The following is a 24,121-nucleotide window of genomic DNA, read 5'->3' as shown; positions in this document are numbered from 1 at the left end:
AGTATCAAACGTTTTCACACCTCCTTTAATTGCTTTTAAACGTGCAAAACGCAAAGTTTTCTTTCCTCAGTCTTTTCTCTTTCTATCAAAACTGAACAGAACATTTTCATGGCTTTAATTTTTTTATCAGAATTATTAAACGATAACGTAATAAGCGATTTTATACGTCTATTAAATCCATTAACAAAATTAGGGATCGTCTTAAATAATATTTAATATTCGTTATTTTGTGACCAATTTTGCGATTTCACTCTAGCCGATGTTTTCTTGTCACACAAAACTTGTTTAAGGTGTTCAATACGACAAAGTTGCATGGTGACTCTCAAACTCCTAAAATGATAACCTTGTCCAAACACGCTTAAGTTGTAATAGTACGTTGACAGTTGTGGGTTGTAGGAGATCACAGCGGTGGAATAAAGCCCAATGTACAGAAGATGTCTTATCTGTTATGCAACATCTATTTTCGAAAACCATCTACTCTTCGAGACTATCGTCCTCTCTCTAGGTTACACATCGTTCTTCACGACAAAATTCCATAACCAAAACAAAGAATTCTTGTTTAAGAAAAACGTTTACATGAACCAGCTGCACCAAGAAGGAGGAAACACTTCAGAATAACAAATATTCTCCGGTCTTGGCATCGTAATTTCATTTTACCTGTCTAGTCTGTACTATATTCAAGTGAACTAAATACAATTTTTTAATAAGTACGTAAAACAGGAGATTCGATCATGACGAGAAGACATTAAGCATCGTAAAATATCTTTACTAAGTGAAGAAATGTTATAAAAATAAAGAAATCAGACAAAAAGGGATAAACAGAACAAGAAGTCTATAAGAAAACAATGCTGTCTATAGGAGGACGATACTTCTCTTCTTCAGATTGGCTAGACATGGTGGTAAGGACATTTGAGTCTCTCTCCGAGGGGCGTGTATTCCCAATTCAAATGAAATAACATGTAAGCATTTTCAGACGTAGGAGGAGTTAGGATATGATCGAAAATTTCACTGTTCGGTAAAAATTAAGTACATCAAATAGTTGGTGGTGAATGATGTTGTAGAATTGCCTTTCCTCTTTTCCGTCACTGGTAAGTTGGAGATGATAACGCACATAACCATCCAATAGTTCTGACCGGAATTTAAAAGAATAGGTTAAAGAATGAAACATGTAGTGTGATTAGTTGTCACAGCATGAAGAGTTGTTCTCAACACACACTGACGGAGTCGTGATCTCTAGATATTACCTGTACAACCTGGCAAGTACGTTAACTTATCTTCAAATAAGGTCGCGTGCATCGACGTTTCAAACTGTTCACGCATTTAAGAAAAACAAAACTCATAAACCCATTCTATCCAAAAGTTGTAACTTGCTGGTCAGATACTTCGTCGAACGTCACATGATTACGCGAAGGTCGTTTCATCACTTCAAATGTCGCAGCAGTGCACGCATTATATTCAAAAGTAATAACGTTCCTGTTTTGATTTATCACACAACAGTCACACGAATTTCTGAAAGTGGTTACAAGTGTAGGGGGAAACTCGGTAACTTCTGTGATATCTCTCAGCCGTCTCACCCTCTGAAACAGATATTATGAAGAAAATATCGTTCCACGTTCTCACCATCCGATTTAAAAGAAAAGAATGGTTCAAAATATTAAAATGTGCCTGCCAGGGATCGAACCTGGGACCTTCCGCGTGTTAGGCGGATGTGATAACCACTACACCACAAGCACCTGCGTTTCGCGATTTTTCTTGTTAGAGATTTAAATGAAACAATAACGTTCCAAAATTTTATTTCGCAGTGTAAACAAACACAAGTATAATGACAGTTTAACCTTTAATTTTAAATAATATAACACTCTCCTTTTTCTACCAATGCCAAAAGAATTTTTCCAATGTGCTACGGTGTCTTTCAACGAATTTATCGAGCCCACAGTATCAAACGTTTTCACACCTCGTTTAATTGCTTTTAAACGTGCAAAACGCAAAGTTTTCTTTCCTCAGTCTTTTCTCTTTCTATCAAAACTGAACAGAACATTTTCATGGCTTTAATTTTTTTATCAGAATTATTAAACGATAACGTAATAAGCGATTTTATACGTCTATTAAATCCATTAACAAAATTAGGGATCGTCTTAAATAATATTTAATATTCGTTATTTTGTGACCAATTTTGCGATTTCACTCTAGCCGATGTTTTCTTGTCACACAAAACTTGTTTAAGGTGTTCAATACCACAAAGTTGCATGGTGACTCTCAAACTCCTAAAATGATAACCTTGTCCAAACACGCTTAAGTTGTAATAGTACATTGACAGTTGTGGGTTGTAGGAGATCACAGCGGTGGAATAAAGCCCAATGTACAGAAGATGTCTTATCTGTTATGCAACATCTATTTTCGAAAACCATCTACTCTTCGAGACTATCGTCCTCTCTCTAGGTTACACATCGTTCTTCACGACAAAATTCCATAACCAAAACAAAGAATTCTTGTTTAAGAAAAACGTTTACATGAACCAGCTGCACCAAGAAGGAGGAAACACTTCAGAATAACAAATATTCTCCGGTCTTGGCATCGTAATTTCATTTTACCTGTCTAGTCTGTACTATATTCAAGTGAACTAAATACAATTTTTTAATAAGTACGTAAAACAGGAGATTCGATCATGACGAGAAGACATTAAGCATCGTAAAATATCTTTACTAAGTGAAGAAATGTTATAAAAATAAAGAAATCAGACAAAAAGGGATAAACAGAACAAGAAGTCTATAAGAAAACAATGCTGTCTATAGGAGGACGATACTTCTCTTCTTCAGATTGGCTAGACATGGTGGTAAGGACATTTGAGTCTCTCTCCGAGGGGCGTGTATTCCCAATTCAAATGAAATAACATGTCAGCATTTTCAGACGTAGGAGGAGTTAGGATATGATCGAAAATTTCACTGTTCGGTAAAAATTAAGTACATCAAATAGTTGGTGGTGAATGATGTTGTAGAATTGCCTTTCCTCTTTTCCGTCACTGGTAAGTTGGAGATGATAACGCACATAACCATCCAATAGTTCTGACCGGAATTTAAAAGAATAGGTTAAAGAATGAAACATGTAGTGTGATTAGTTGTCACAGCATGAAGAGTTGTTCTCAACACACACTGACGGAGTCGTGATCTCTAGATATTACCTGTACAACCTGGCAAGTACGTTAACTTATCTTCAAATAAGGTCGCGTGCATCGACGTTTCAAACTGTTCACGCATTTAAGAAAAACAAAACTCATAAACCCATTCTATCCAAAAGTTGTAACTTGCTGGTCAGATACTTCGTCGAACGTCACATGATTACGCGAAGGTCGTTTCATCACTTCAAATGTCGCAGCAGTGCACGCATTATATTCAAAAGTAATAACGTTCCTGTTTTGATTTATCACACAACAGTCACACGAATTTCTGAAAGTGGTTACAAGTGTAGGGGGAAACTCGGTAACTTCTGTGATATCTCTCAGCCGTCTCACCCTCTGAAACAGATATTATGAAGAAAATATCGTTCCACGTTCTCACCATCCGATTTGAAAGAAAAGAATGGTTCAAAATATTAAAATGTGCCTGCCAGGGATCGAACCTGGGACCTTCCGCGTGTTAGGCGGATGTGATAACCACTACACCACAAGCACCTGCGTTTCGCGATTTTTCTTGTTAGAGATTTAAATGAAACGATAACGTTCCAAAATTTTTATTTCGCAGTGTAAACAAACACAAGTATAATGACAGTTTAACCTTTAATTTTAAATAATATAACACTCTCCTTTTTCTACCAATGCCAAAAGAATTTTTCCAATGTGCTACGGTGTCTTTCAACGAATTTATCGAGCCCACAGTATCAAACGTTTTCACACCTCCTTTAATTGCTTTTAAACGTGCAAAACGCAAAGTTTTCTTTCCTCAGTCTTTTCTCTTTCTATCAAAAACTGAACAGAACATTTTCATGGCTTTAATTTTTTTTATCAGAATTATTAAACGATAACGTAATAAGCGATTTTATACGTCTATTAAATCCATTAACAAAATTAGGGATCGTCTTAAATAATATTTAATATTCGTTATTTTGTGACCAATTTTGCGATTTCACTCTAGCCGATGTTTTCTTGTCACACAAAACTTGTTTAAGGTGTTCAATACCACAAAGTTGCATGGTGACTCTCAAACTCCTAAAATGATAACCTTGTCCAAACACGCTTAAGTTGTAATAGTACATTGACAGTTGTGGGTTGTAGGAGATCACAGCGGTGGAATAAAGCCCAATGTACAGAAGATGTCTTATCTGTTATGCAACATCTATTTTCGAAAACCATCTACTCTTCGAGACTATCGTCCTCTCTCTAGGTTACACATCGTTCTTCACGACAAAATTCCATAACCAAAACAAAGAATTCTTGTTTAAGAAAAACGTTTACATGAACCAGCTGCACCAAGAAGGAGGAAACACTTCAGAATAACAAATATTCTCCGGTCTTGGCATCGTAATTTCATTTTACCTGTCTAGTCTGTACTATATTCAAGTGAACTAAATACAATTTTTTAATAAGTACGTAAAACAGGAGATTCGATCATGACGAGAAGACATTAAGCATCGTAAAATATCTTTACTAAGTGAAGAAATGTTATAAAAATAAAGAAATCAGACAAAAGGGATAAACAGAACAAGAAGTCTATAAGAAAACAATGCTGTCTATAGGAGGACGATACTTCTCTTCTTCAGATTGGCTAGACATGGTGGTAAGGACATTTGAGTCTCTCTCCGAGGGGCGTGTATTCCCAATTCAAATGAAATAACATGTAAGCATTTTCAGACGTAGGAGGAGTTAGGATATGATCGAAAATTTCACTGTTCGGTAAAATTAAGTACATCAAATAGTTGGTGGTGAATGATGTTGTAGAATTGCCTTTCCTCTTTTCCGTCACTGGTAAGTTGGAGATGATAACGCACATAACCATCCAATAGTTCTGACCGGAATTTAAAAGAATAGGTTAAAGAATGAAACATGTAGTGTGATTAGTTGTCACAGCATGAAGAGTTGTTCTCAACACAAACTGACGGAGTCGTGATCTCTAGATATTACCTGTACAACCTGGCAAGTACGTTAACTTATCTTCAAATAAGGTCGCGTGCATCGACGTTTCAAACTGTTCACGCATTTAAGAAAAACAAAACTCATAAACCCATTCTATCCAAAAGTTGTAACTTGCTGGTCAGATACTTCGTCGAACGTCACATGATTACGCGAAGGTCGTTTCATCACTTCAAATGTCGCAGCAGTGCACGCATTATATTCAAAAGTAATAACGTTCCTGTTTTGATTTATCACACAACAGTCACACGAATTTCTGAAAGTGGTTACAAGTGTAGGGGGAAACTCGGTAACTTCTGTGATATCTCTCAGCCGTCTCACCCTCTGAAACAGATATTATGAAGAAAATATCGTTCCACGTTCTCACCATCCGATTTAAAAGAAAAAGAATGGTTCAAAATATTAAAATGTGCCTGCCAGGGATCGAACCTGGGACCTTCCGCGTGTTAGGCGGATGTGATAACCACTACACCACAAGCACCTGCGTTTCGCGATTTTTCTTGTTAGAGATTTAAATGAAACGATAACGTTCCAAAATTTTTATTTCGCAGTGTAAACAAACACAAGTATAATGACAGTTTAACCTTTAATTTTAAATAATATAACACTCTCCTTTTTCTACCAATGCCAAAAGAATTTTTCCAATGTGCTACGGTGTCTTTCAACGAATTTATCGAGCCCACAGTATCAAACGTTTTCACACCTCGTTTAATTGCTTTTAAACGTGCAAAACGAAAAGTTTTCTTTCCTCAGTCTTTTCTCTTTCTATCAAAAACTGAACAGAACATTTTCATGGCTTTAATTTTTTTATCAGAATTATTAAACGATAACGTAATAAGCGATTTTATACGTCTATTAAATCCATTAACAAAATTAGGGATCGTCTTAAATAATATTTAATATTCGTTATTTTGTGACCAATTTTGCGATTTCACTCTAGCCGATGTTTTCTTGTCACACAAAACTTGTTTAAGGTGTTCAATACCACAAAGTTGCATGGTGACTCTCAAACTCTAAAATGATAACCTTGTCCAAACACGCTTAAGTTGTAATAGTACATTGACAGTTGTGGGTTGTAGGAGATCACAGCGGTGGAATAAAGCCCAATGTACAGAAGATGTCTTATCTGTTATGCAACATCTATTTTCGAAAACCATCTACTCTTCGAGACTATCGTCCTCTCTCTAGGTTACACATCGTTCTTCACGACAAAATTCCATAACCAAAACAAAGAATTCTTGTTTAAGAAAAACGTTTACATGAACCAGCTGCACCAAGAAGGAGGAAACACTTCAGAATAACAAATATTCTCCGGTCTTGGCATCGTAATTTCATTTTACCTGTCTAGTCTGTACTATATTCAAGTGAACTAAATACAATTTTTTAATAAGTACGTAAAACAGGAGATTCGATCATGACGAGAAGACATTAAGCATCGTAAAATATCTTTACTAAGTGAAGAAATGTTATAAAAATAAAGAAATCAGACAAAAGGGATAAACAGAACAAGAAGTCTATAAGAAAACAATGCTGTCTATAGGAGGACGATACTTCTCTTCTTCAGATTGGCTAGACATGGTGGTAAGGACATTTGAGTCTCTCTCCGAGGGGCGTGTATTCCCAATTCAAATGAAATAACATGTAAGCATTTTCAGACGTAGGAGGAGTTAGGATATGATCGAAAATTTCACTGTTCGGTAAAATTAAGTACATCAAATAGTTGGTGGTGAATGATGTTGTAGAATTGCCTTTCCTCTTTTCCGTCACTGGTAAGTTGGAGATGATAACGCACATAACCATCCAATAGTTCTGACCGGAATTTAAAAGAATAGGTTAAAGAATGAAACATGTAGTGTGATTAGTTGTCACAGCATGAAGAGTTGTTCTCAACACAAACTGACGGAGTCGTGATCTCTAGATATTACCTGTACAACCTGGCAAGTACGTTAACTTATCTTCAAATAAGGTCGCGTGCATCGACGTTTCAAACTGTTCACGCATTTAAGAAAAACAAAACTCATAAACCCATTCTATCCAAAAGTTGTAACTTGCTGGTCAGATACTTCGTCGAACGTCACATGATTACGCGAAGGTCGTTTCATCACTTCAAATGTCGCAGCAGTGCACGCATTATATTCAAAAGTAATAACGTTCCTGTTTTGATTTATCACACAACAGTCACACGAATTTCTGAAAGTGGTTACAAGTGTAGGGGGAAACTCGGTAACTTCTGTGATATCTCTCAGCCGTCTCACCCTCTGAAACAGATATTATGAAGAAAATATCGTTCCACGTTCTCACCATCCGATTTAAAAGAAAGAGAATGGTTCAAAATATTAAAATGTGCCTGCCAGGGATCGAACCTGGGATCTTCCGCGTGTTAGGCGGATGTGATAACCACTACACCACAAGCACCTGCGTTTCGCGATTTTTCTTGTTAGAGATTTAAATGAAACGATAACGTTCCAAAATTTTTATTTCGCAGTGTAAACAAACACAAGTATAATGACAGTTTAACCTTTAATTTTAAATAATATAACACTCTCCTTTTTCTACCAATGCCAAAAGAATTTTTCCAATGTGCTACGGTGTCTTTCAACGAATTTATCGAGCCCACAGTATCAAACGTTTTCACACCTCGTTTAATTGCTTTTAAACGTGCAAAACGAAAAGTTTTCTTTCCTCAGTCTTTTCTCTTTCTATCAAAAACTGAACAGAACATTTTCATGGCTTTAATTTTTTTATCAGAATTATTAAACGATAACGTAATAAGCGATTTTATACGTCTATTAAATCCATTAACAAAATTAGGGATCGTCTTAAATAATATTTAATATTCGTTATTTTGTGACCAATTTTGCGATTTCACTCTAGCCGATGTTTTCTTGTCACACAAAACTTGTTTAAGGTGTTCAATACCACAAAGTTGCATGGTGACTCTCAAACTTCTAAAATTATAACCTTGTCCAAACACGCTTAAGTTGTAATAGTACATTGACAGTTGTGGGTTGTAGGAGATCACAGCGGTGGAATAAAGCCCAATGTACAGAAGATGTCTTATCTGTTATGCAACATCTATTTTCGAAAACCATCTACTCTTCGAGACTATTGTCCTCTCTCTAGGTTACACATCGTTCTTCACGACAAAATTCCATAACCAAAACAAAGAATTCTTGTTTAAGAAAAACGTTTACATGAACCAGCTGCACCAAGAAGGAGGAAACACTTCAGAATAACAAATATTCTCCGGTCTTGGCATCGTAATTTCATTTTACCTGTCTAGTCTGTACTATATTCAAGTGAACTAAATACAATTTTTTAATAAGTACGTAAAACAGGAGATTCGATCATGACGAGAAGACATTAAGCATCGTAAAATATCTTTACAAAGTGAAGAAATGTTATAAAAATAAAGAAATCAGACAAAAGGGATAAACAGAACAAGAAGTCTATAAGAAAACAATGCTGTCTATAGGAGGACGATACTTCTCTTCTTCAGATTGGCTAGACATGGTGGTAAGGACATTTGAGTCTCTCTCCGAGGGGCGTGTATTCCCAATTCAAATGAAATAACATGTCAGCATTTTCAGACGTAGGAGGAGTTAGGATATGATCGAAAATTTCACTGTTCGGTAAAATTAAGTACATCAAATAGTTGGTGGTGAATGATGTTGTAGAATTGCCTTTCCTCTTTTCCGTCACTGGTAAGTTGGAGATGATAACGCACATAACCATCCAATAGTTCTGACCGGAATTTAAAAGAATAGGTTAAAGAATGAAACATGTAGTGTGATTAGTTGTCACAGCATGAAGAGTTGTTCTCAACACACACTGACGGAGTCGTGATCTCTAGATATTACCTGTACAACCTGGCAAGTACGTTAACTTATCTTCAAATAAGGTCGCGTGCATCGACGTTTCAAACTGTTCACGCATTTAAGAAAAACAAAACTCATAAACCCATTCTATCCAAAAGTTGTAACTTGCTGGTCAGATACTTCGTCGAACGTCACATGATTACGCGAAGGTCGTTTCATCACTTCAAATGTCGCAGCAGTGCACGCATTATATTCAAAAGTAATAACGTTCCTGTTTTGATTTATCACACAACAGTCACACGAATTTCTGAAAGTGGTTACAAGTGTAGGGGGAAACTCGGTAACTTCTGTGATATCTCTCAGCCGTCTCACCCTCTGAAACAGATATTATGAAGAAAATATCGTTCCACGTTCTCACCATCCGATTTAAAAGAAAAAGAATGGTTCAAAATATTAAAATGTGCCTGCCAGGGATCGAACCTGGGACCTTCCGCGTGTTAGGCGGATGTGATAACCACTACACCACAAGCACCTGCGTTTCGCGATTTTTCTTGTTAGAGATTTAAATGAAACGATAACGTTCCAAAATTTTTATTTCGCAGTGTAAACAAACACAAGTATAATGACAGTTTAACCTTTAATTTTAAATAATATAACACTCTCCTTTTTCTACCAATGCCAAAAGAATTTTTCCAATGTGCTACGGTGTCTTTCAACGAATTTATCGAGCCCACAGTATCAAACGTTTTCACACCTCGTTTAATTGCTTTTAAACGTGCAAAACGAAAAGTTTTCTTTCCTCAGTCTTTTCTCTTTCTATCAAAAACTGAACAGAACATTTTCATGGCTTTAATTTTTTTATCAGAATTATTAAACGATAACGTAATAAGCGATTTTATACGTCTATTAAATCCATTAACAAAATTAGGGATCGTCTTAAATAATATTTAATATTCGTTATTTTGTGACCAATTTTGCGATTTCACTCTAGCCGATGTTTTCTTGTCACACAAAACTTGTTTAAGGTGTTCAATACCACAAAGTTGCATGGTGACTCTCAAACTTCTAAAATTATAACCTTGTCCAAACACGCTTAAGTTGTAATAGTACATTGACAGTTGTGGGTTGTAGGAGATCACAGCGGTGGAATAAAGCCCAATGTACAGAAGATGTCTTATCTGTTATGCAACATCTATTTTCGAAAACCATCTACTCTTCGAGACTATTGTCCTCTCTCTAGGTTACACATCGTTCTTCACGACAAAATTCCATAACCAAAACAAAGAATTCTTGTTTAAGAAAAACGTTTACATGAACCAGCTGCACCAAGAAGGAGGAAACACTTCAGAATAACAAATATTCTCCGGTCTTGGCATCGTAATTTCATTTTACCTGTCTAGTCTGTACTATATTCAAGTGAACTAAATACAATTTTTTAATAAGTACGTAAAACAGGAGATTCGATCATGACGAGAAGACATTAAGCATCGTAAAATATCTTTACAAAGTGAAGAAATGTTATAAAAATAAAGAAATCAGACAAAAAGGGATAAACAGAACAAGAAGTCTATAAGAAAACAATGCTGTCTATAGGAGGACGATACTTCTCTTCTTCAGATTGGCTAGACATGGTGGTAAGGACATTTGAGTCTCTCTCCGAGGGGCGTGTATTCCCAATTCAAATGAAATTACATGTAAGCATTTTCAGACGTAGGAGGAGTTAGGATATGATCGAAAATTTCACTGTTCGGTAAAATTAAGTACATCAAATAGTTGGTGGTGAATGATGTTGTAGAATTGCCTTTCCTCTTTTCCGTCACTGGTAAGTTGGAGATGATAACGCACATAACCATCCAATAGTTCTGACCGGAATTTAAAAGAATAGGTTAAAGAATGAAACATGTAGTGTGATTAGTTGTCACAGCATGAAGAGTTGTTCTCAACACACACTGACGGAGTCGTGATCTCTAGATATTACCTGTACAACCTGGCAAGTACGTTAACTTATCTTCAAATAAGGTCGCGTGCATCGACGTTTCAAACTGTTCACGCATTTAAGAAAAACAAAACTCATAAACCCATTCTATCCAAAAGTTGTAACTTGCTGGTCAGATACTTCGTCGAACGTCACATGATTACGCGTGGGTCGTTTCATCACTTCAAATGTCGCAGCAGTGCACGCATTATATTCAAAAGTAATAACGTTCCTGTTTTGATTTATCACACAACAGTCACACGAATTTCTGAAAGTGGTTACAAGTGTAGGGTGAAACTCGGTAACTTCTGTGATATCTCTCAGCCGTCTCACCCTCTGAAACAGATATTATGAAGAAAATATCGTTCCACGTTCTCACCATCCGATTTCAAAGAAAAAGAATGGTTCAAAATATTTAAATGTGCCTGCCAGGGATCGAACCTGGGACCTTCCGCGTGTTAGGCGGATGTGATAACTACTACACCACAAGCACCTGCGTTTCGCGAATTTTCTTGTTAGAGATTTAAATGAAACAATAACGTTCCAAAATTTTTATTTCGCAGTGTAAACAAACACAAGTATAATGACAGTTTAACCTTTAATTTTAAATAATATAACACTCTCCTTTTTCTACCAATGCCAAAAGAATTTTTCCAATGTGCTACGGTGTCTTTCAACGAATTTATCGAGCCCACAGTATCAAACGTTTTCACACCTCCTTTAATTGCTTTTAAACGTGCAAAACGAAAAGTTTTCTTTCCTCAGTCTTTTCTCTTTCTATCAAAAACTGAACAGAACATTTTCATGGCTTTAATTTTTTTATCAGAATTATTAAACGATAACGTAATAAGCGATTTTATACGTCTATTAAATCCATTAACAAAATTAGGGATCGTCTTAAATAATATTTAATATTCGTTATTTTGTGACCAATTTTGCGATTTCACTCTAGCCGATGTTTTCTTGTCACACAAAACTTGTTTAAGGTGTTCAATACCACAAAGTTGCATGGTGACTCTCAAACTCCTAAAATGATAACCTTGTCCAAACACGCTTAAGTTGTAATAGTACATTGACAGTTGTGGGTTGTAGGAGATCACAGCGGTGGAATAAAGCCCAATGTACAGAAGATGTCTTATCTGTTATGCAACATCTATTTTCGAAAACCATCTACTCTTCGAGACTATTGTCCTCTCTCTAGGTTACACATCGTTCTTCACGACAAAATTCCATAACCAAAACAAAGAATTCTTGTTTAAGAAAAACGTTTACATGAACCAGCTGCACCAAGAAGGAGGAAACACTTCAGAATAACAAATATTCTCCGGTCTTGGCATCGTAATTTCATTTTACCTGTCTAGTCTGTACTATATTCAAGTGAACTAAATACAATTTTTTAATAAGTACGTAAAACAGGAGATTCGATCATGACGAGAAGACATTAAGCATCGTAAAATATCTTTACAAAGTGAAGAAATGTTATAAAAATAAAGAAATCAGACAAAAAAGGGATAAACAGAACAAGAAGTCTATAAGAAAACAATGCTGTCTATAGGAGGACGATACTTCTCTTCTTCAGATTGGCTAGACATGGTGGTAAGGACATTTGAGTCTCTCTCCGAGGGGCGTGTATTCCCAATTCAAATGAAATAACATGTCAGCATTTTCAGACGTAGGAGGAGTTAGGATATGATCGAAAATTTCACTGTTCGGTAAAAATTAAGTACATCAAATAGTTGGTGGTGAATGATGTTGTAGAATTGCCTTTCCTCTTTTCCGTCACTGGTAAGTTGGAGATGATAACGCACATAACCATCCAATAGTTCTGACCGGAATTTAAAAGAATAGGTTAAAGAATGAAACATGTAGTGTGATTAGTTGTCACAGCATGAAGAGTTGTTCTCAACACACACTGACGGAGTCGTGATCTCTAGATATTACCTGTACAACCTGGCAAGTACGTTAACTTATCTTCAAATAAGGTCGCGTGCATCGACGTTTCAAACTGTTCACGCATTTAAGAAAAACAAAACTCATAAACCCATTCTATCCAAAAGTTGTAACTTGCTGGTCAGATACTTCGTCGAACGTCACATGATTACGCGAAGGTCGTTTCATCACTTCAAATGTCGCAGCAGTGCACGCATTATATTCAAAAGTAATAACGTTCCTGTTTTGATTTATCACACAACAGTCACACGAATTTCTGAAAGTGGTTACAAGTGTAGGGGGAAACTCGGTAACTTCTGTGATATCTCTCAGCCGTCTCACCCTCTGAAACAGATATTATGAAGAAAATATCGGTCCACGTTCTCACCATCCGATTTGAAAGAAAAAGAATGGTTCAAAATTTTAAAATGTGCCTGCCAGGGATCGAACCTGGGACCTTCCGCGTGTAGGCGGATGTGATAACCACTACACCACAAGCACCTGCGTTTCGCGAATTTTCTTGTTAAAGATTTAAATGAAACGATAACGTTCCAAAATTTTTATTTCGCAGTGGAAACAAACACAAGTATAATGCTAGTTTAACCTTTAACTTTAAATAATATAACACTCTCCTTTGTCTACCAATGCCAAAAGAATTTTTCCAATGTGCTACGGTGTCTTTCAACGAATTTATCGAGCCCACAGTATCAAACGTTTTCACACCTCGTTTAATTGCTTTTAAACGTGCAAAACGCAAAGTTTTCTTTCCTCAGTCTTTTCTCTTTCTATCGAAAACTGAACAGAACATTTTCACTACTTTAATTTTTTATCAGAATTATTAAACAATATCGTAATAAGCGATTTAATATCTCTATTAAATCCATTATTAAACTTAGGGATCGTCTACTTCCGGTGTTTTGTCCTGAAAGCATATTAATAAAAATATATGTAAATAAAGAAATTTTTGTAGTATCCGTAATAGTTAAAATATATTTTTATTTAACTGACTAATAATGAACATGCAGAATTATATACAAAGTAAATTAATAAATTAAGTTGATATATGAAACATATAATCTATTTTTACACAAATACCAAAACACGTGTTGTAGGTCCTATCTGTCAATGTAAGTATTTGAACAGTCACTCAAGAAATATCTTTTAAACTTTCAAATAAAATGTATACCCACTATTTAAGTTATCCAACTTCTGTACATCTATTATAAAAGTGTTATTTCTATTTCATATGCTATTATATGATACCTAATTAGCTCACAAACCCTTATCATCAAATTGCAGTTAAGTTTCAGACACTGAAAATGTCGTGATTACCTGAATTCTGATTGATCATCTCATATCTACTGTCGTATGAAATATTGAAAAAGCTGCTTTACTAGTATATTGTGCTACAGTCATAGAAGTATTTGAAACGTGCTTAGATTATTTTTGGGAAACTATTCAGAACATGCCAAATCTCACAGCAATATCACGCTGTAACATTGACAATGTGAGTAAAATTTCATTACTCAATCTTGTAAACTATTGTAAAGCTGATTCACCCTAAGAGATTCACATTACCTGCCAGGTATCGAACCTGGAACCTTCTGCGTATGATATAGCCAGTACAATAGAAGCAGTATGACAAATGTATATAAATATTAGTTTTCTAACTTAAGGAAAACTATATCATACTATCTATATTAAAGTGCAAATGAAAAGATAGATATTCGCAGCGTGAGATCTCAGTGTAAGTGAAATAACACCTCAAATTAACTTTTCATGCTTCAAGTAATTTTCCAGTATTGTAACATCTCTGCAAAAGGCCTCATTTTGCCTACGGTACCTCTAGTTCTTACACCTCGTCCATTTCGTGTAAATGTGTGAAAGGCGGACTTCAATTTAAACAGTGTTTCATTCTTCTAACAACAACTGAATAACGAATTTTCAAAACTTTAAATTTTGCAAATGTACTGACCTCCTTGCCTTCCTTGTTAACATGGAAAAGATACAGATATCTTTAGATATCTATAGATATGATTGTCTTGTGTGTTTTATTGTAGATTGTTTGTTCTGTTTATCGCTTTTAGTCTAGCTTTTATTTTTAAAGCATTATTTCAGTTAACAAAGGTTTTTAATGATACTTCAGGACTCGTTGTCACGATCGAATCTTCTGTACTGCTTTTCTATATACATAATGAAGCTCAAAATTACATTCATTTTAGAGAAATACACAATTATCTTAGAAAATTTAATACATGTAGAAACACTGGGTATAACTTGTTATTATAATTTGTGTTGTAGGGAAACACACAATTATCTTAGAAAATTTAATACTTGTAGAAACACTGGGTATTACTTGTTATTATACTTTGTGTTGTAGGGAAACACACAATTATCTTAGAAAATTTAATACTTGTAGAAACACTGGTTATTACTTGTTATTATACTTTGTGTTGTAAAGAAACACACAATTATCTTAGAAAATTTAATACATGTAGAAACACTGGGTATTACTTGTTATTATACTTTGTGTTGTAGAGAAACACACAATTATCTTAGAAAATTTAATACTTGTAGAAACACTGGGTATTACTTGTTATTATACATTGTGTTTTAGGGAAACACACAATTATCTTAGAAAATTTAATACTTGTAGAAACACTGGGTATTACTTTTATATGCAAAAACGGCTCGTTTGGGCTGAGAAAACACTTTACATAGAAGAGCGAACAACGTTTCGACCTTCTTCGGTGAACCTGACGATGACCGAAGAAGGTCGAAACGTTGTTCACTCTTCTATGTAAAGTCTTTTCTCAGCCCAAACGAGCCGTTTTTGCATATAAATTTCTCAACAAGTGGGTTTCTCGTCATCACTGATTACTGGGTATTACTTGTTATTATACTTTATGTTGTAGGGAAACACACAATTATCTTAGAAAATTTAATACATGTAGAAACACTGGGTATTACTTGTTATTATACTTTGTGTTGTAGGGAAACACACAATTATCTTAGAAAATTTAATACATGTAGAAACACTGGGTATTACTTGTTATTATACTTTGTGTTGTAGAGAAACACACAATTATCTTAGAAAATTTAATACTTGTAGAAACATTGGGTATTACTTGTTATTATAATTTGTGTTATAGAGAAATACACAATTATCTTAGAAAATTTAATACATGTAAAAACACTGGTTGTTACTTGTTATTATACTTTATGTTGTAGGGAAACACACAATTATCTTAGAAAATTTAATACTTGTAGAAACACTGGTTACTACTTGTTATTATACTTTGTGTCGTAGAGAAATACACAATTATCTTAGAAAATTTAATACTTGTAGAAACACTGGTTATTACTTGTTATTATACTTTGTGTTGTAGAGAAATACACAATTATCTTAGAAAATTTAATACATGTAGAAACACTGGGTATTACTTGTTATTATAATTTGTGTTGTAGATAAATACACAATTATCTTAGAAAATTTAATACTTGTTGAAACACTGGGTATTACTTGTTATTATACTTTGTGTTGTAGAGAAACACACAATTATCTTGGAAAATTTAATACTTGTAGAAATACTGGGTATTACTTGTTATTATACTTTGTGTTGTAGGGAAACACACAATTATCTTAGAAAATTTAATACTTGTAGAAACACTGGGTATTACTTGTTATTATACTTTGTGTTGTAGAGAAATACACAATTATCTTAGAAAATTTAATACTTGTAGAAACACTGAGTATTACTTGTTATTATACTTTGTGTTGTAGAGAAACACACAATTATCTTAGAAAATTTAATACATGTAGAAACACTGGGTATTACTTGTTATTATACTTTGTGTTGTAGAGAAATACACAATTATCTTTGAAAATTTAATACATGTAGAAACAATGGGTATTACTTGTTATTATAATTTGTGTTTAGAGAAATACACAATTATCTTAGAAAATTTAATACTTGTAGAAACACTGGGTATTACTTGTTATTATACTTTGTGTCGTAGAGAAATACACAATTATCTTAGAAAATTTAATACTTGTAGAAACACTGGTTATTACTTGTTATTATACTTTGTGTTGTAGAGAAATACACAATTATCTTAGAAAATTTAATACATGTAGAAACACTGGGTATAACTTGTTATTATAATTTGTGTTGTAGGGAAACACACAATTATCTTAGAAAATTTAATACTTGTAGAAACACTGGGTATTACTTGTTATTATAATTTGTGTTGTAGATAAATACACAATTATCTTAGAAAATTTAATACTTGTAGAAACACTGGGTATTACTTGTTATTATACTTTGTGTTGTAGAGAAACACACAATTATCTTAGAAAATTTAATACTTGTAGAAATACTGGGTATTACTTGTTATTATACTTTGTGTTGTAGGGAAACACACAATTATCTTAGAAAATTTAATACTTGTAGAAACACTGGGTATTACTTGTTATTATACTTTGTGTTGTAGAGAAATACACAATTATCTTAGAAAATTTAATACTTGTAGAAACACTGAGTATTACTTGTTATTATACTTTGTGTTGTAGAGAAACACACAATTATCTTAGAAAATTTAATACATGTAGAAACACTGGGTATTACTTGTTATTATACTTTGTGTTGTAGAGAAATACACAATTATCTTTGAAAATTTAATACATGTAGAAACAATGGGTATTACTTGTTATTATAATTTGTGTTTAGAGAAATACACAATTATCTTAGAAAATTTAATACTTGTAGAAACACTGGGTATTACTTGTTATTATACTTTGTGTCGTAGAGAAATACACAATTATCTTAGAAAATTTAATACTTGTAGAAACACTGGTTATTACTTGTTATTATACTTTGTGTTGTAGAGAAATACACAATTATCTTAGAAAATTTAATACATGTAGAAACACTGGGTATAACTTGTTATTATAATTTGTGTTGTAGGGAAACACACAATTATCTTAGAAAATTTAATACTTGTAGAAACACTGGGTATTACTTGTTATTATACTTTGTGTTGTAGAGAAACACACAATTATCTTAGAAAATTTAATACTTGTAGAAACACTGGGTATTACTTGTTATTATACTTTGTGTTGTAGGGAAACACATAATTATCTTAGAAAATTTAATACTTGTAGAAACACTGGGTATTACTTGTTATTATACTTTGTGTTGTAGAGAAACACACAATTATCTTAGAAAATTTAATACTTGTAGAAACACTGGTTATTACTTGTTATTATACTTTGTGTCGTAGAGAAATACACAATTATCTTAGAAAATTTAATACTTGTAGAAACACTGGGTATTACTTGTTATTATACTTTGTGTTGTAGAGAAATCCACAATTATCTTAGAAACTTTAATACTTGTAGAAACACTGGGTATTACTTGTTATTATAATTTGTGTTGTAGATAAATACACAATTATCTTAGAAAATTTAATACTTGTAGAAACACTGGGTATTACTTGTTATTATACTTTGTGTTGTAGGGAAACACACAATTATCTTAGAAAATTTAATACTTGTAGAAACACTGGGTATTATTTGTTATTATACTTTGTGTTGTAGGGAAACACTCAATTATCTTAGAAAATTTAATACTTGTAGAAACACTGGGTATTACTTGTTATTATACTTTGTGTTGTAGAGAAATACACAATTATATTAGAAAATTTAATACATGTAGAAACACTGGGTATTACTTGTTATTATACTTTGTGTTTTAGAGAAATACACAATTATCTTAGAAAATTTAATACTTGTAGAAACACTGGGTATTACTTGTTATTATAATTTGTGTTGTAGAGAAATACACAATTATCTTAGAAAATTTAATACTTGTAGAAACACTGGGTATTACTTGTTATTATACTTTGTGTTGTAGGGAAACACACAATTATCTTAGAAAATTTAATACTTGTAGAAACACTGGTATTACTTGTTATTATGCTTTGTGTTGTAGAGAAATACACAATTATGTTAGAAAATTTAATACATGTAGAAACACTGGGTATTACTTGTTATTATACTTTTTTTTTGACAGAGAAATTTTAGAACACACGGTCATTAAAATCAAATTTATTTCCATCGATTTGGTGAATGTTTTTGTCTGTTCTGTAACCAACAGATGGCAGCATTCATAATGACGAGAATCCAACGTGGTTTCTTTTGAATTTCGAGCAACGTTACACGAGGTCTATCAGCGCTAGCCGTCCCTAATATAGCAGCGTAAGACTAAAGGGAAGACGGCTAGTCATCACCACACACCGTCAACTAACGGGTTACTCTTTTACCAACGAATAGCGGGATTGACCGTCACATTATAACTCACTCATGGCTGAAAGGGCGAGCATATTTGGTGCGATAGCCGTGCCGTGCTGATCTAGATGACATAAAAACCTATTCTTTAGACAGCTGAATATTAAGGTATTGGATTCTAACCTTGTTTCAACTTTCACATTTTTATGGTTATCTACATGAATTCGTTACAAACACTATCGCAAAATTGTCGGTAGATATATAAAATCTTTATAATTATAACTACTTGAGTAATTTATACGCTTAACGACGTATTTCATTTGTAACTTTATTTGATCGAAACTCTATTTCTTATTTACAAGTAAAAGTTTCAAGTAGAAATATGAATATAGTATAAAAAAGGAAGACGTCATTTTCTTATAAAATTAAATGCCCGTAAATACACATGTTGGTTATTATTTGTTAAAACATTATTTTCCTTTTTTCTGTGAAGTGACGAATTTTACAGCCTACAGTCATCAAAAATAGTTAAAATGTAATTTATATCCAATCAAGAAAGTCCATTTCACACTCCAGATTTGGTAAATATTTTTGTTTTGTTTTAAAACAACAGGTGGCAGCTTTGCAGATAGTGTGTGAAGATTTGGGTCATTCTGTAGACAAGATATCTGTACTTTTTGGAATGGTATAAAGTTTTGATGTGAACATCGAAAGTTTAAAGATAGCTGTTTCTAAAGTTGTGTGTGTGGGATCCTGTTCCTGTTTCTTCTATGAAAGCTGTTTGCTGGTTTTACTTTTACCCGGTTATACTTGTATAATTATACAATATAAAACAATCTTCGTTATTAATTCCGCAAATAATTCTTACCTTATTTCATATTTTAATATATATATATAACCATCTTAGCAGGAAAGATAATGTCTTATACATGGAGTATTTCAAAGAGATTCTTTTACACCAGTCACGGTGTATTTAATTGTAACAGCAGATAGCCCGATATGGATCTGCTAAAAGAAAACACAACACTTAATTGTACACATTGTATTGAAAACAACCAAGTCTCTATTTCATTAGAACTTCAACAGGCCTAACTTTGATTGTTTTATTTTGTACCAGGATTTATTTATTTAAATATCAGTTCTCTGTGAGGAAACATAGATAAAAAAGAACCGAAGAAAGATGAAGGTCAGTGTTCTACTGTACTCTTAATAGAAGATTTATATTTACTTTTTGTCGTGTGACGGCCGTAGTTTAGTGATTATCTTGCTGGGACTAAAAATCATAGGGTGTATGGTTCGCGTTCCGTCACATTAAAACGAGTCTGGTACATTGGTTTGTAGGTACTATACAAGAGTGTTTGGTTTCTGTTGATTTATACACAAAGCTGTGTCATCTAGCTGAGTTTGAAATGATAAAGTAGAAGGAAGGCAACTAATCAATACTATTACCGTTCATTTGTGGGATACTCTAATCGAATTGTACATTACACTGTCACTTTTATAAAACATTCAAGTACTGAAGAATTTCGGATCCCAGTCGTTTATAAGAGTGACATTCAAGTGTCATTGTTCGATCAGATGAAAGAAACTGGCTAGCTATCTAACTGCTAATATTATAGAAGTTCAAAATTAGGAACCACTGTGCAGAGACAGTTTTTGTATAGTTATTAGATAATATTTTCGAATCAAACGGTCAGTATGTTACAAATCACTTCAAGGTTCATTACCCTAAATATGCTCTCAGAAAGTTTTAAAATTCATGATTAACATATTCCACTTCTGAGTAACTGCATGTACAGTATCATGTGTGGAATTCCTAAGTGTATAAAATGTATCTCAGATCGGCTAGTATGGGTATTAACACTTTTATTGATAACCAAACAACAACGTTTTGACCTTCCTAGGTCATATTCAGGCTAACAAAGAGAGAGTTTGCAACTCACCCTTGCTGGGCACATGTCTTTGGGACGAGAGTATAAACGGGTACAGGATTGTAGGGGGCGTTGCAATTTTATGTTAGATTATTAATTACTATAGGTATAAAGGTTTTCTTTTATATTGATTTAATTTTGGTTTAAGTTGTTGCATACGTAGGGCTTCTTTGATTTTGCGTTTGTTTACATTTGTTTCCCTACTTAGGATCTGGATGTTATCTATGGTTATGTTGTGTTTGTTTGATTTGAAGTGTTCAATAAGGTGTGAAGGTGTTGTTTTGTGTTATTTGATTCTAGTTTACATTTTTCTCTTTGTGTTTCTCCAATATAGAAGTTATAGCAGTTGTAACATTGTATTTTGTAAATTATGTTGGTGTTGTGTTTGTCAGTGTTGTTTTCACATTGTATGGACTTTAGTTTTGTACCTGGTTTTTTGAATAAATTTCGTGTTTAGTGAAATTTCTTTTATCTTAGTTTTTCTCCAAATATTGGTTATTTTTTCACCGATGTCAGGAACATATAGTATGCAGCAGTATAAGGTTTGTAGTTTGTTGTATATTGAGATTTACTGTTGTTTGCTTATTGTTTGTCTTAGTGTGTACGTACAATTTTTTCCACGGTTTTTTGAGGAAATTTGTTGATGTTCATGAAGTGTTGTTTTATTTTGTTGATTTCATCGTTAATTTTATCAGGTGAACATTGTGTTGTGGCTGTGTTTATTTGATATGTTGAGTTTTTGTTTTGTTTCATGTGCTAAGTTCCAGTGAATGTATAATCCAGTGTGGGTGATTTTATGTGAATTTATGTTTTTAATTGTGTATTGGTTCTTGTGATCATAGTGTTCAACTTAATACTGGGGTGTGTGAGTTAACGTGTATTCCATATTTTCCCGATATCAGATAAAAAATAACCAACATTTCGAAAAAAAATTATAACAAAACACAACATTCCAGTAAACACCAAATTTATTCAAAAACCAGGTACAAAACTATGGTCTATACTACGTAAAAAACTACATTGACAAACACAACACCAACATAATTTATAAAATACAATGCAACAACTGTTATGACTTCTGTATTGGAGAAACAAGTAGAAAAAGGAAACTAGATTCAAATAACACAAAATAAAACCTTCACATGTTTTTTGAACACTGCAAATCAAATAAATACAACATAAACATAGAAAACACTCAGATACTAAATAGGGAAACAATTATAAACAAGCACAAAATCAAAGAAACCCTACCTCTACAACAACTAAACCCAAAATTAAACCAACACAAAGAACACCATTATGACTTAACATCCAACAATACCGTACCCGTTTATACTGTTGTTTCTAAGTGTTGAACTTAATAGAATATATCGTAAAGTTGTTTACCATCGATTATTTTACTCACTAATAATGTCCGATTGTGTGAAATACGTTGTTAAAAACATGAAATCATGCAATTATCATAAACATATATTTGTTTCTTGTGCAAAAATCTTGAGTCACTCTAGTAAAGTTCCATTACAACTTTAATAACTCATTTTACTTAAATGATATTGTATAATTATTATAAGTTTGTACTAATTTATGAAGATATAGAGGGAATATACATATATATATAACACAATATGTTATAAGTTGTAAAATTATGTTCATCGTTGAAGATAAGTTAACTTACTAGTGTATTGAGTAGTTATTGGTGAAGATGACATTAAACCTTCTGAAAGTCAGGAGTTCCAAGCTGAAGCCACAGGATATAATGGAGTATATAGCGGAGGTTCAGAGGGACCTGGAGGTGTTATATAAGGACTTGAATATGGTATCGCAGGGCTTGAAGGTGCGATAGGAAGACTTTGTGGTATGGAAAAGCTTATAGATGTTATTCGAGGATTGGAGGTGGTGTAATAGGACTTGATGGTGGTATAATAGAATTTGAAGATGGTACAGTTGGACATGGAGGTGCTGAAGGAAGGATTAGAGGTGGTAATATAGGTTTTGTAGGCTTGATTATCTTTTATATTTCTACCTCTGTTGTGCCAGTAAGAATAGGAAGTGGTGAAGTACTTGGTGGTGGAACAGGATCTGGTGTATATGATATTGAAGGACTGGGGAGAGGAGTTGCAGGTGGAACTGGAAGAAGATATGTAACGGTAATTTACAGAGAAAGACGAATTTGATGGACTAAAGGTTTGTTTTAACATTTAACCTGGTTAAAGATATTCCACTGTAATTTTTACTTAATTTTTCAATATTTATTTACATTTCATATGTATATTTGTCTCTTCCTGCTCTGTTTACTAATGTTAAATAGTTCCATACTGTTAAAATGTTTCATTATATAAAACTAATCATTTTGTTTTAGTGCTATGACAAGTTATGACGTTTACTGGAATCTTTTAGTTTATTGAGGTAACTGTAGTGTTCACTGCTATTTCTCATTTGATTAACGATATGTTTATTGTTAAATTTTGTTGAATTATGCAAGAAAATATTTTCATTTTCACTTTTCAGCTACAGTATCAATGATTATAAAAATAAAAATTCTCATTAAAAATAATATTATTTTGTCGTTGGATATTTTCCATCATCTGTTCTTGCTTTCTATATGTGTTTAGAAACAATATTTTGAATTATTTTGTTAAGTTCTGTCTAACAGAAAGAAGGAGAAAACATTTTAACATGCAATTTTTATTTTCCAGATTTTTTTTTATAAACGACCCGAACCACCAAGGAACGTGAACTACCTTCCCTGATTTTGAAAACAACGATGTTGATAAATTGTTGTTGTTTTCTCTTGTTTAAAAAAGTTCCCTTAGATGTATTTCAGTAAACCATTAATAAATACCTATCTTGTCTCAATTTATTCAAGAACCTTATTAGGACTTATATAATATACTCTGAATAGCAGTCGTCAAACTAAATCCAACTGTTTGTTATTTTCGAGCTGGTAAACACGCTCACACTTTCAAGTGTTATTAAAGTAACAGTCAACCACACTTTTTGGTATTGAAAAACCCGGCATAGATTTTTTTGGGGGAATGAGTAGTGTTATTATCTATC

The 24,121-nt window shown here is 33.3% G+C and overlaps 5 non-coding genes across 5 annotated transcripts; all 5 read right to left on the bottom strand.

Annotated features, from left to right (window-relative positions):
• Positions 1–1,660: 1,660 nt before the first annotated feature.
• On the bottom strand, positions 1,661–1,733 carry TRNAV-AAC (transfer RNA valine (anticodon AAC)). The gene has a single exon. It is a non-coding gene; the product is annotated as a tRNA-Val (tRNA).
• Positions 1,734–3,594: 1,861 nt separating this feature from the next.
• Positions 3,595–3,667, bottom strand: TRNAV-AAC (transfer RNA valine (anticodon AAC)). The gene has a single exon. It is a non-coding gene; the product is annotated as a tRNA-Val (tRNA).
• Positions 3,668–5,530: 1,863 nt separating this feature from the next.
• On the bottom strand, positions 5,531–5,603 carry TRNAV-AAC (transfer RNA valine (anticodon AAC)). Its single transcript has one exon. It is a non-coding gene; the product is annotated as a tRNA-Val (tRNA).
• Positions 5,604–7,464: 1,861 nt separating this feature from the next.
• Positions 7,465–7,537, bottom strand: TRNAV-AAC (transfer RNA valine (anticodon AAC)). The gene has a single exon. It is a non-coding gene; the product is annotated as a tRNA-Val (tRNA).
• Positions 7,538–9,399: 1,862 nt separating this feature from the next.
• Positions 9,400–9,472, bottom strand: TRNAV-AAC (transfer RNA valine (anticodon AAC)). Its single transcript has one exon. It is a non-coding gene; the product is annotated as a tRNA-Val (tRNA).
• Between the last annotated feature and the right edge of the window lie 14,649 nt (positions 9,473–24,121).

The sequence above is a fragment of the Tachypleus tridentatus genome, chromosome 5, assembly GCF_004210375.1.
Source record: "Tachypleus tridentatus isolate NWPU-2018 chromosome 5, ASM421037v1, whole genome shotgun sequence".
NCBI lineage: Eukaryota > Metazoa > Arthropoda > Merostomata > Xiphosura > Limulidae > Tachypleus > Tachypleus tridentatus.
Note: the sequence above shows the minus strand (reverse complement) of the source record. Positions and strands in the feature narration are given on the sequence as shown.